General features: G+C 36.8%; 1 protein-coding gene across 1 annotated transcript in view; it reads left to right on the top strand.

Moving 5' to 3' along the window:
• The first annotated feature begins 317 nt into the window (after nucleotides 1-317).
• LOC150077590 (FAS-associated factor 1-like) overlaps nucleotides 318-12,739 on the top strand; it is a 377,947-nt gene continuing 365,525 nt past the window's right edge. The window contains exon 1 of the mRNA XM_090385644.1: nucleotides 318-403. The gene's annotated coding sequence lies outside the window, so the exon portion shown is untranslated. The remainder of the gene's footprint in view (nucleotides 404-12,739) is intronic.

Raw genomic sequence — 12,739 nt, 5'->3', positions numbered from 1 at the left:
GTCAGACATTAACAACTATTGCTGAATTCAGATTTTTTAATAATAATATAGTAGAAATATGTTATTAGTCATTCCTGAGTTATGTAAAACGACAAAGTAAGAAGTCTTGGAACATATGTCAGGAACTTCTGTATTTTTTGAATTAACTGAGAAATTGATTATCCGGGATTAGTTTTTTATCATCTATCCCGGAAAATCGAGAGTCTACTGTGTGTATATGTTGAATAGAGTAACTAATATATGTTGTATTATATTTATGGATAATAGTAGTATGAATTCAGTTTTAAATATTTATCAAATTTTTTGCATTCTAGGAACAATTAAAACAGCTCTACAAGCAGAACTAAGTATACCTCCGTGTCGACAAGAATTGTATGGGTGGAAAAGAAATGTTTCTGATGATGTAGGTAACATCAGAAAGTTTTTTTTTTTTTTTTTATATCCTTTTAATCAGAGGCTTACATTATTATAGTTGTCAGATTTTTCTTGTTATTAAGCCTATCGCATATATGTAAAAAAAATAGATTTTTTGCTTAACTGCAGTTATAAGCAAGTTATACGCTAAATATTAGATTCTTCATTTTAATCATAATAAATTGCGAAGCAGAAATTCCTCATTCCAGTTCTGTAAAAAAAACATTTTTAATGCTGAAATGTTTTTTTAACAGAGCTGGAAATGAGGAATTTCTGCTCTTGAGATAGCTGCTCAGAAATGTGCCCTCCCTTTCTTCTTAGCTGAGCATGTTATATGAACTTTTATACCATTAAAATCTCTTTTGTCCCTTTCAGCCCTATGCCTCAGATCAGGTGCCTCAGTTATTATACACTCTTCTCATATGTCTGGTTTTTAAGAATGTTTATGTAGAAAATTGATCTCTGGAATACATAATTTCCAGAAAAAATTTTGTTTGTAATATATTTTGTATTCTGCTTTAGATCTTTATATAAAATCTTCACACCACAACAATAAAAGTAATTTTCCTCAGAATTATACTTTTAGTAATGACCACTCATATACCACTTGAATATTAAGATTAAGATACAGTCTTGTATTTCACATGTTATAAGAGTGGTCATTACTAAAAGTATAATTCTATGGAAAATTACCACGTAACGCCCTTCCCCTAGCTATATTAATCATCCTCACTTATTTCATTTAATACACAGTATGTCTGTATTTATATCTTGGTTAAATATTTTCCGAGAGCCTTCCATAATTACCAAAATGCTATTCTTCCTTAATATATCCCTTTTTTGTTAATTTTTAAAAAAAGTTCATTATGATGGAACTGACTGTAATGTCTAATTTATTGTCAGTTTCATTGCTCATGTTTATCTGTGTGTGGCAAGGTGGTTATACTGAAATTACTTTTGAGAAATAATCAAATACAATTATCCATGCAGCTTGAGACCAACAGTAGCTTTTATCTCCTATTTCTGTATGCAGTGTATAATCTGGGTTTGTGGATTTTGACACGTGTGTGCAAAATTCTTAATTGAAATGTTATAATTAGATCTTGTTTATCTAAAGTATTAGTAAATACAAATTTTAATACCACTGTAATCAGATCTTTTTTTTTCAACCAACTAATCAGCAGAATATAACAATTAAAGAAGCTTATTTACAAAACAGAAATATACAAGTAATATGATATCCTAAAAATTAAATACTGTTGATTCTGGTTAATTGGGACACATTGGGACTAGTGCATTTTGGCCCGATTAAGCGGCTGCCCCAATTATCCGAAGTTTCACGTAAAAAAAAAAAAAAGAAGTTAAAAATACAATGGACCCCCACTTTACAACTGGTTAACTATACGATCAAATCACGTTACGATGGAGTCACCTAAGTAAAGTACCATTCACTATAGGATGTGTAGTAAGCGCTGTTCATTGTGATCACGTTTTGAATTGAATTTTAGTTCTATTAAACAACGATTCTAATTAGCGAAAATAGTAGGAATATTATCCACAGGCTATAAAAATAAAGATATATTAAGCACAAATTTACCCTTTATTACCTTGCCAATTAAAAAATTAAATGATACGTGAAAATCGGAATTAATACGTACTGTAATATGTACATACTAACTAGTTGACATTTCTGTTCACTGACATTTGTGGGAGGTGGGTTAAAATTCAAAACAGTAAAAAGATAAGCAATCAATAACAAAGAACACAGCACACACAAATTGCGAGTAACACGATACGTGCAAGTGAGAAAGGAATAACAAGTTACGAATCTTTAAAAATAGGAATGAAGAGAAGATTACGAAAATTAATTTTTTTATATGATTGAAGATTCCATCGAAGTGTAAACACATTTTACCACAATAATCCACAGAATTCCAGCTGTCGGTATTATCGCAAATTCAATAAGATCGAGTTTACTATCGGTTTATGATAGATTGCACTAACAGAAAAGCCCAATAAACAGGTGACTGCTAATTGTTTTATGGTTGTGACCTCCAGAAATCGGACCGAACCACGTGGTGCGGTCGGAGACAATCATAGGGTAATCTCCAGTGCTGCGGTCTCCTCACCCGATTAAACGACATGTTGTCCCAATTAAGCGAAGTAAACCCTGGCTATTTTCTCGATTGGATTCTGTTTTTTAAGATTTGCCCCAAATAAATGGCTGCCCGATTAACCGGTGGCCCAAATAACTGGAATCCACTGTAGTTAAAAATACAGTGGACTCTTGATTTATGATTGGTTCCCTGTACAATCGAATCACGTTACAATGGACTCACCATAGTAAAGGACCTTTCACTATACGATATGTAGCAAGCGCCTGTCGTTCAGATCATGTTTGTGAATTGAATTTTGATTCTATTAAACAGCGATTCTAATAAGCAAAATTAGGAGGGATGTTATCCACAAGCTATAAAAGTAAAGATATATTAAGCACAAATTTATTCTTTATTACCTTACCAATTAAAAAATTAAATGATACGTGAAAATCAGAAGAATATTTTCCACAGGTTAGCAAAATAAAAATAAATTTATGCTTATGTACATAGCTTAATTAATATGTACTGTAATATGTAGTAGTAGTAATAGTAGTAGTGGCATGTGATGCAAGAAAGCAAGTGAATGAGCTTATGCAGCATCAGCCAAAAAAAAAAAAAAAAATCACACCATTTCCTCCAAATGCCTGTCCAGTTCCTCCTTAAATTTATTTAACATATCAACTTCTACAACGACAGATGGAAGTTTGTTCCAGCAATTAACCACCCGCTGGCTAAAGGCAAATTTCCGCACATCTATTCTACATCTGTCTTTTCTTAATTTGTATTTATGTCCCCTTAGGTTCTAATCTGAACAAGTGGAAGGATCCCATCAGAATTCAGTGTGCTCAATCAGATCGCCACGCAGGTTCCTAGTCTCCAGCCACTGCAATTTGCAGAACTTAAGCCTCTCTTGGTAAGAGGATCCCTTCGTTCCTCCTCACCAATCTTGTTGCCCTTCTCAGTACACGCTAAAGCAAATCTAAATCCTTCCTAAAATGAGGCCTCCAGACCTGTACTCAAGGCGTGGCCTGACCATTGCCTTATACAGAGGGACAATCACCCCCCCCTTTTCCCTACTAGCAAAATTCCTATATATCATTGACAAAACTCCATGACTTGCCCTGGCAGCCTGTCTGCATTGCTCAGAAAACTTCATATCTGACTGCACAATTACTCCCAGGTCTTTTTCATTTTCTACCACCTTAAGTGTGGTACCACACAGTTGATACGTTTCTCTGGGGTTACTTCTACCCATATGCAGTACTTTGCATTTGTCAAGGTTAAACTTCAGTTGCCACTTCTTAGCCCATCTGCCCAAATTATCTAGACCCTGTTGCAGTAGCACACTGCCATTACTGTCATTAACAAACATGCCAACCTTTGTATCATCTGCAAACTTTGACACGAAGCCTGATATACTTTCATCAATATTATTGATAAATATACAAAACAACAGAGGACCCAATACCGAACCCTGTGGGACTCCACTAATAACATTAGTCCATGAAGAGCAGCACCCATTAATTACCACCCTCTGTCTTTTCCCACTCAACCATCCTTTTATCCATTGTAGCAACTTACTCTTAATACCATTTTGCTCCAATTTGTACAATAGTCTTCCATGCGCAACAGTGTCAAAGCTTTCCTGAAATCCAAATATATGATATCAAAATAATTTTTTGCATCTAGTTCCTTTGCAACCACATCATAATATCCTATCAAATTTGTCAGACAAGACTTTCCCTTAACAAACCCATGCTGTGTCGGAATTATTGCTGCAGTCTTGTCTAGATGATTCTGTAATGCATCTTTAAGCAGTGACTCCATTATTTTACCCGAAACTGAAGTTAAACTAACTGGTCTGTAATTACTCATGTCTCCCTTCGATCCCCCTTTGTGAATTGGGGATACATTTGCACATCTCCAGTCCGTAGGGACCTCCCTTGAGTCCCAGAATGCTCTCATAATTATGGCTAAGGGTTTGCTTAGTTGCTTTGCTGCCTCCTTTAATATAACTGGATAGATCCCATCCACCCCAGGTGCCTTTCTTATGTTGTTTAACTTCAACAATTTCTCCTCCACTTTGCTCTCAGTTATTAAAAAATCATTAAGCACCCTGCTACAATTTGATAACCTTGTGCCATTTTCAAACCTTAATAATTCCTCCTGTATGAATGTAGATGCAAAATACTCATTCAGTTTGTTTGCTATCTGGATCATCAACAGTGGAACCATCAATATCAAGTGGACCAATCAGATTCAACCCCTTCCTTTTAGAGTTTATATAAGTAAAGAAATCCTTGCTGTTTTTCTTAGCATCTTTTGCCAAAGATTTCTCGTAATCTGCCTAACCTCCTTTGTGACCTGATTACAGACTAGTTTATATCTGCCATAGGCTTCTGAGTCGCTTGATAATTTATATGCATCCTCTCCGTAGCTGAGTGGTCAGGAGCGGAAGTGCAGTAGCACACGCTCTTTGAGTAGACCGGGGTTCAAGCCCCTGACTGCTGAATATGGTCGATCTGCCAACCCGCACTGGACCAGCGTGGCAGATTATGGTCCATTTCCCTCAGCATGAATTGTTGAGGAGGCTTCCATCCTGCAGTGGGTTGATAATGGCTGCACTTTACCTTTTTTTTTTATGCATCCCACGTATTTTTCTTCTCTGTCACGAGTCTCATTAGTTTATTTGATAGCCATTTAGGCCTAAACCCTGAACAAATATTTCTTAATAGGTATGAAACTTTTAGTAGCATCCACGATTAATTCCTTGAATGCTTCCCACTTAGAATTTACTGTTGGTAACATCGTCAGTTGATCCCACTGTACAGAATTTAAAAACTGTCTGAGACCACTGTATTCACCTTTATGGAAGTAAAAACCCTTTCCTTGACTCCTGATGGTAATTATATCTTTAAGTAAATTCCACATCAGTACACTGTGATCACTGCTACCTAGTGGTTCCTTTATCTTCAAATTGTTAATACACGAATGATCACTGCTGATAACGAGATCAAGAGTATTACCCTCTCTGATTGCCTCTCGAACATGCTGCTGCCGAAAACAGTCATCCAATAAATCCACAAAAGTCTTATTTGTGGGTGAATGACCAACCCACAAGTTCCAATCAATATCTGGGAAGTTAAAATCCCCAATTATAAGACATTCTGATTTACTAGCCCACTCTATTTCTCTGTACAATTATTCAATGTACTCATTCGAGTTGTTAGGCCTATAACACACTCCTACTCTTATTTTTGCTTTCGCAGTGCTTATGTCACACCAAACTGACTCAACAGTGCACTGTTCATCTATATCAACTGGATGCACTTGTTTTGATTTTATGTTTTTCTTAATTAACAGCATAACACCTCCTCCCCTTCCTATCTTATCTATCCTTTCTGTACACCTTGTACTCCCCAAATTCCAGTTCTGCATTCCTTATATCTGTTTGACACCATGTCTCTGCTATCCCAACAATATCTACCTTTTTTTTTTGATGTCTTGACGAACTCTTCAAATTCATCAAATTTATTTACTATACTTCTAGCATTGGTATACATGTACCTACCCTTATTATTAGTTACCCTAACACATCCCATATACCCAACTGTTTCACGATGACTGCCATCAGTTCCTGAAACCCCCAGCACCCCTCGCTCCAGGTCGCTACTTATTCTAATAGAAGTTGTGCAAGAATCACCTTCACCTCTGCCTGCGGCTACTTTTAACCTTTTAGTCTGTGAATCCCCCCAAGCTAGCAGTTTTCCGACCCACCTAACACTGCCTCGATAGCATCAGCAAATATTCTTACACTCTTTCTATTTATCAACTAGTTATTATGTACATAACTAGTTGATATTTCTGTTCACTGACATTTGGGGGAGAGATTAAAATTTAAAACAGTAAAAAGATAAGCAATCAATAACAAAGAACATGGCCTGCACAAATTGCAACTAACATGATACGTGAAAGTTAGAATGGAGTAACAAGTTATGAAACTTAAAAAATAGGAATGAAGATAAGATTCTGAAAATTTATTTGTTTTTTATGATTGAAGATTTCATGGAAGGGGTAACACATTTCACCATAATAATGTAAAAACGCACAGAATTCCAGCTGTTGGTATTATTGCAAATTCAATAAGATAGAGTTTACTATCCATTTATAATAGATTGCACTAACATAAAAGCCCAATACACCGGAAACTGCTAATTGTTTTATGGTCATGACCTACAGAAATCCGACCGGACCACGTGGTATGGTCGGAGATAATTGTAGTGTAATCTAGAGTACTGCTGTCTCCTGCCCCGATTAAATGGCATGTTGTCCCAACTAAGTGGAGAAAACCCTTGCTATTTTCTCGATTGGGTTCTGTTCTTTAAGATTTGTCCCAAATAAATGGCTGCCCTGATTAACCGGTGGCCCAAATAACTGGAATCCCCTGTATAGATAAGTGTTATCTTGGCTCAACCAACTAAAAAGGAGAATATAAAAATTGAAATAGTTTATGTACAAAATAAAAATAAATACAGTACATATAAAATCTTAAAAGTTAAGTATAGGTAAGTGTTAGAAATGTATATAATAAAATATACTAGAACCATACAGCAACTAAAACTTTTGTGTGAAGAGGATAGTGGTGGTTGGGAGGAGTGTGAAATTTTTCATTCTTAAATATTGGTTCTTACAATGAACAATTAGTATTTAAATATGTATTAATACATACAATGCATCTGTAATGCTCACATAGCCAAAAATAAAATTTACTCTGTTTTTATTCCCCAATTTTTAATATAAATGTGCAATGACCAGAATACATGAAATATTAAACAAGCTTTTTTTTTTGTAAGAAAATTCATTTTCACCCCACCCCCCGTGTGTGTTCTCTCCTGCTGTTGGATGAAATGAGTTAAACATTTTTTAGTTATGGAAAGAATACATTTATATTTCTCATGTTTTTACCACCAAAAAAAAAAAATGAATAAATTTCTTTGTTTTCATGAAACAAAGGGATAATAAATATCTGTTTCATGAAAAATCTTTATTTGTAGCAGGTTTCCCCCTCCGTGAGGGAGAACTTGGTAATTGCTGTGGAGCACCATCATTGTTGACAGTAATTGTTCTGCAGTAGCAGCACTTTTTCCTAGACTTTTCCTTAAGTCCATTGGGGAAAGGGACATAGCAATAACCAAAAGACATGTAATATCAAATATATATATTTTTGTTGTGAGCAAGTTAGTGTGATAGAGTAAGTGGAGAACTAGTGCTCTGTAACAGAGCACTCGTTCACGTAGTCTATCGCGCTGTTACAGACCTTGACTTTGATTGCTGTCCTTCGAAAGAGTGCTCCCTTGTCCTTGTGTTTCCTCTCAGTTAAAGTGATGCCTGTAAAGTTTTACAAGTCTCAATGAGTTCATGTTTGTAGAGTTCCCATTTCCAGATGCTCATTTCCTGTAATGATTCTAATTGAGACAGTGATGGTACTTCCTTATTTTATTGCCAGTAAGCCTATGTGAACTGTCTGTGTTGGAAAGAATTTTTTTTATTTTTAAAAATCCCAAATAGCAATAGTTATTTTTGAATTTCTATTGGGATGAGTAATTTCGGTTTTCTTCAGTGAAATCAAAATTTGCTTATACTTCTTAGAAACAGTTGTTGCACACTTTTTAGTCTACAATTATTGTCATTGCATTCCCATACAATCCAGCTCTAAAATCCCAAAATTTAAAGCAAAAGGAAAATTTCTTTTTGAAATGAAGACAAGTTTATTTATATACTTTTTTTTTTTTCCTCTGGCATGGGTTGGTTTTTGCTCTACAGTACCATGTTTGCATTATCCTGTATTAGCATTAATAGTGGCATATGATGCAAGAAAGCAAGCTTATACAGCATCAGCCAAAAAAAAAAAAAAAAAACCTTTCCATTTCACCCATCAATTCGCTCCAAATGTTTGTCTAGTTCTGCTTGGAATTTTTTTTAAGCTGTCAACTTCTACAACAACAGATGGAAGTTTGTTCCAGCAATCAACCACATGCTGGCTAAAGGCAAATTTCTGCACATCTGTTCTACAACTGTCTTTCCTCAATTTGAATTTGTCCCCTCAGGTGATTAATCTGGGGAAGAGGAAGAATCCCGTCAGCATTGAGCTTGCTCAAACCATTCAAGGCCTTATACACCTCAATCAGATGACATCACAGGTGGTAGTGACCAGACACTGTAATTTGCTAATCTCAAGCCTTTCTTCTTAAGAGTGACCTTTTCTTCCATTTCTGTTCTTGTTCCAGCAGCTCTACATCCTTCCTAAAATGAGGCCTCCGGACAGATCTGTATAAGGTACTCAAGGTGTGGCCTGACTGTTGCCTTATACAAGGGGATAATCACCTCCTGATCCCTGCTAGAAAAATTCCTGTACACCATTAGCTATTCTTGCAGACTGTCTACACTGCTCAGAAAACTTCATATCTGACTGCACAAGGACCTGACTACCCCCAGGTCCTTTTCATTCTCTACCACTGTCAGTGTAGTACCACACAGTTGATATATTACTCTGGAGTTACTGCTACCCATATGCAGTACTTCACTTGCCACCTCTCAGCCCATCTGTTCAATGTTTCTAGATCCTCTGGCAGTAGCAGCGTACTGTCATTAGTATCATTAACAACCGTGCCAACCGTTATGTCATCTACAAACTTAGACATTAAACCTGATATACCTTCATCAATATCATTAATAAATACCGAAAACAGCAATGAACTCAACACTGAACCCTGAGGGACTCCACTAATAACATTAGTCCACATAGAACATTTGCTGTTGGTCCCACTGTATAGAATTTAAATACTGTCTCAGTCCATCGTAGTCACCTTTACAAAAGCAATAACCCTTCCCTTTACCCCTAATGGTAGTTACCTCTTTGAGTAAATCCCACATCATCACATTGTGATTTTTTTTTTTTTTTTTTTTTTATGAAAACCCCAAACACGAAAGGTATAAAAACCTATAGTACTTAGTACCGTGCATGGGTTGAAGGAGAAGTATGGGGGGAGGGGGGTGCCGGAAACTTTGCTCTAGAGACTAAACATGGGTTTCACCACTTCATTGCTGCCAACTAGTGGTTACTTTATCTACAGATTCTTATTCATGAAGAATCACTACTGATAATTGAATCAAGAGTATTACTCCCTCTGGTTGCCTCCCGAACATGCTGCTGTAGAAAACATTCATTCAGTTAATCAACAAAAGCCTTGCTAGTGTGCGAGTGACCAACCACAAGTTTGTCAATATCTGGGAAATTAAAATCCCCCATTATAAGACAGTCTGATATACTGGGCCACTCTATTTCTCTGTACAGCTGTTCATTATTCTCATCAGAGTCATTAGGCTTATGGCAGAATCCTACTCTCAATTTTGCTTTCCGAGTGCTTATGGCGCACCAAACTGATTCAACACTGAACTGTACACCCATGTCAACTGGTTGCACTTGCTTAGATTTTGTTGCTTAACTAATAGCATAATTCTTCCTCCCTTCCTATCCCATCTGTGCTTCCTGTACATATTGTACTCCACAAATTCCAATTCTGCATTCCTTATATCTGTGTGACACCACGTCTCTGATATCGCAACAATATCTGCCTTTGATGTTTTACGAGAACCTCAAATTCATCAAATTTATTTACTACTTTTCTAGCATTGGTATGCAAGCAAGTATTTGATAATAGAGAGCTATTAAGTGCTCGATAATTCCTATATTCTATTATATTATGAATCAGCAGGGATTACCTTTATTTTAGATATAGGAAGCTTCTTTTCCAACCAACTCTCCTAGTCCAACTCTCTAATAATTCTTGGGGAAGGCGATATCAATTTTGCAGAACATGTGGGATATCTTCCTCACTGTCAGAACCGTAGTGTTCAGACCGTACGGTCTCAACAATGAGCACTCAAGACTTCTGTCTTCAAACACCATATCTCTGGCAGCCAGGAAACCATTACGTGGATTGATATAAAATTAGATTTTTGAAGGTCTAAACTGCTTAATAAATATGGACTGATTATTTCTTTTGGTCCTGTAGCTTGACTTTAGAGTTAAATTTAGGGGGTCTAAAAAAAAATGGATATGAGGGGATTATTCTCTACATTCCTTAAGTTGGACTAGAACTTTTCGGGGCGTCATATTCACAGGAATAGAGCAACTCACAATTAATCCGAAACTTTTGTCTTATGTTGTACTTATTGCGGAAACCTTAGAGATGAAACTTCAATCAATATCTGTAGACCATTCCTATTGTCCGACGATTGATCACATATACGCCTGCGTGAAGAACAAACACTACAACATAGGACAAAAGTTTTGGATGGATTGTGAGTTGCTCTATTCCTGTGAACATGATGCCCTAAAAAGTTCTAGTCCAACTTAAGGAATGTAGAGAATAATCCCCCCCATATCCATTTTTTTTTTTTTTTTAGACCCCTAAATTTAACTCTAAAGTCCAGCTACAGGACCAAAAGAAATAATCGTTCCATATTTATTAAGCAGTTTAGACCTTCAAAAATCTAATTTTATGTCAATCCCCGTAATGGTTTCCTTGCTGCCAGAGGTATGGTGTTTGAAGACAGAAGTCTTGAGCGCTCATTGTTGAGACTGTACGGTCTGAACACTACGGTTCTGACAGTGGGAAAGATGTCCCACATGTTTTGCAAAATTGATATCGCCTTCCCCAAGAATTATTAGCGAGTTGGACTAGGAGAGTTGGTTGGAAAAGAAGCTTCCTATATCTAAAATAAAAGTAATCCCTGCTGATTTATAACAAGCAAGTATACATGCACCTGTTCTTATTCTTAGCTACCCTAACATGGTCCATGTATTTACGTGTTCCGCAATGACACCCAGCAGTTCCTGAAATCCCTGGCACCTGTTTTCGAGACTGCTGTTCATTCCAATAGAAGCCGTGCAAGAATTGCTCTCACTTTAACCTCTGCCAGTGGCTACTGTTAATCTATTAGTCCGTGTGTCCCCCCCAAGCTACAGTTTCCTGACCCACCTAACACTGCCTCGATAGCATCAGCAAATATTCTTGCACCCTTTCTATTTAAGTGTATCCCATCCCTGTAGAAGCATTCTCTCCTGTTAACAAGCACAGACCAGGCTGAAAAAATTTTTACCTCATGAGCCTTGTACAATCTCTCCAGGGCCGAATTGATTGACCAGACTCTCATCATATACTCCCTCATATCGTGTGTGTGGCAGAATTATAGATGCCTTGAAATTCAACCCTCACTCAAGGCATTTTTTCAACATTGACCTGTACTTGTTAAGTAATTCTGCCGTTCTCCTACTCTTAATATTGTTGATGCCAATGTGTACAACAGTATTATCTTTTGTGCATGTAAAAGATGATATCTGCTCTACAATGTCATCAACTTTTGCCTCTGGCAGACATAAACTGGTGCTGTTCCACCTATCCCTTTTGCACAATATATTTCCCATTTCGGTGACAATAGAGTCACTGACAACAACTAGTTTCTGTGGGACCAGTGCATTTGCCTTGGGGATTGCTGCTGTGTTGCCTGATGTGCAAGCTCTGGCATTGATGTTGGCTGCTGAGAGCTTGATGGACCACTCAATTTAAGTCCTTTGAGGCAACTACCCAATTCTTGAAGCTCTCATAAAGGCTCATAATGCTTAGCTGTGCCTCTTTTCCTCACACTCCTTACATGGAGCACACACACACAAAGACATTTCCCTTGGCAATATCATGTCTCATTCCTAATTGATCCACAAACATTAAATAAGCAGTACATTTCAAAAGACTATGATTCAGAGGACAACCACCCCCTTCCCCCTCAGTTCTCCGCTGAGCCACAGCACTATTGCTACCTTGAGTCTTTTGCTTTGCTGCTCTGGTCTGAGGCATGATTTCGATTCAATTTTAATACAATTCAAATACAGTGAAACTTCCCTTTAACGGACAGCCATGGGGAACGAAAATGTGTCCGTTAGAGAGAAGTGTCCGCTAACAAGAAGTCTGAGGGAAAAAAATAAGGGAAAAGTCATAATATGCATATTATGACTTTATCTTAAGAAAAATACATACAGTAATCACTTATTTTCTTCTGCATCTTCTTCCGGCTGATAATTTTGTTTTCAACATTTGTTTGGAGTGAAGAAACCATCGAAAGTCCTTCAGTATCTTCTTCAGCGGTGAAAAACATTTTTAAACGCT

The sequence above is a fragment of the Mastigoproctus giganteus genome, chromosome 12, assembly GCF_048544385.1.
Source record: "Mastigoproctus giganteus isolate SK-2022 chromosome 12, ASM4854438v1, whole genome shotgun sequence".
Taxonomy (NCBI): domain Eukaryota; kingdom Metazoa; phylum Arthropoda; class Arachnida; order Uropygi; family Thelyphonidae; genus Mastigoproctus; species Mastigoproctus giganteus.
This window is presented reverse-complemented; position numbering and strand designations above follow the sequence as displayed.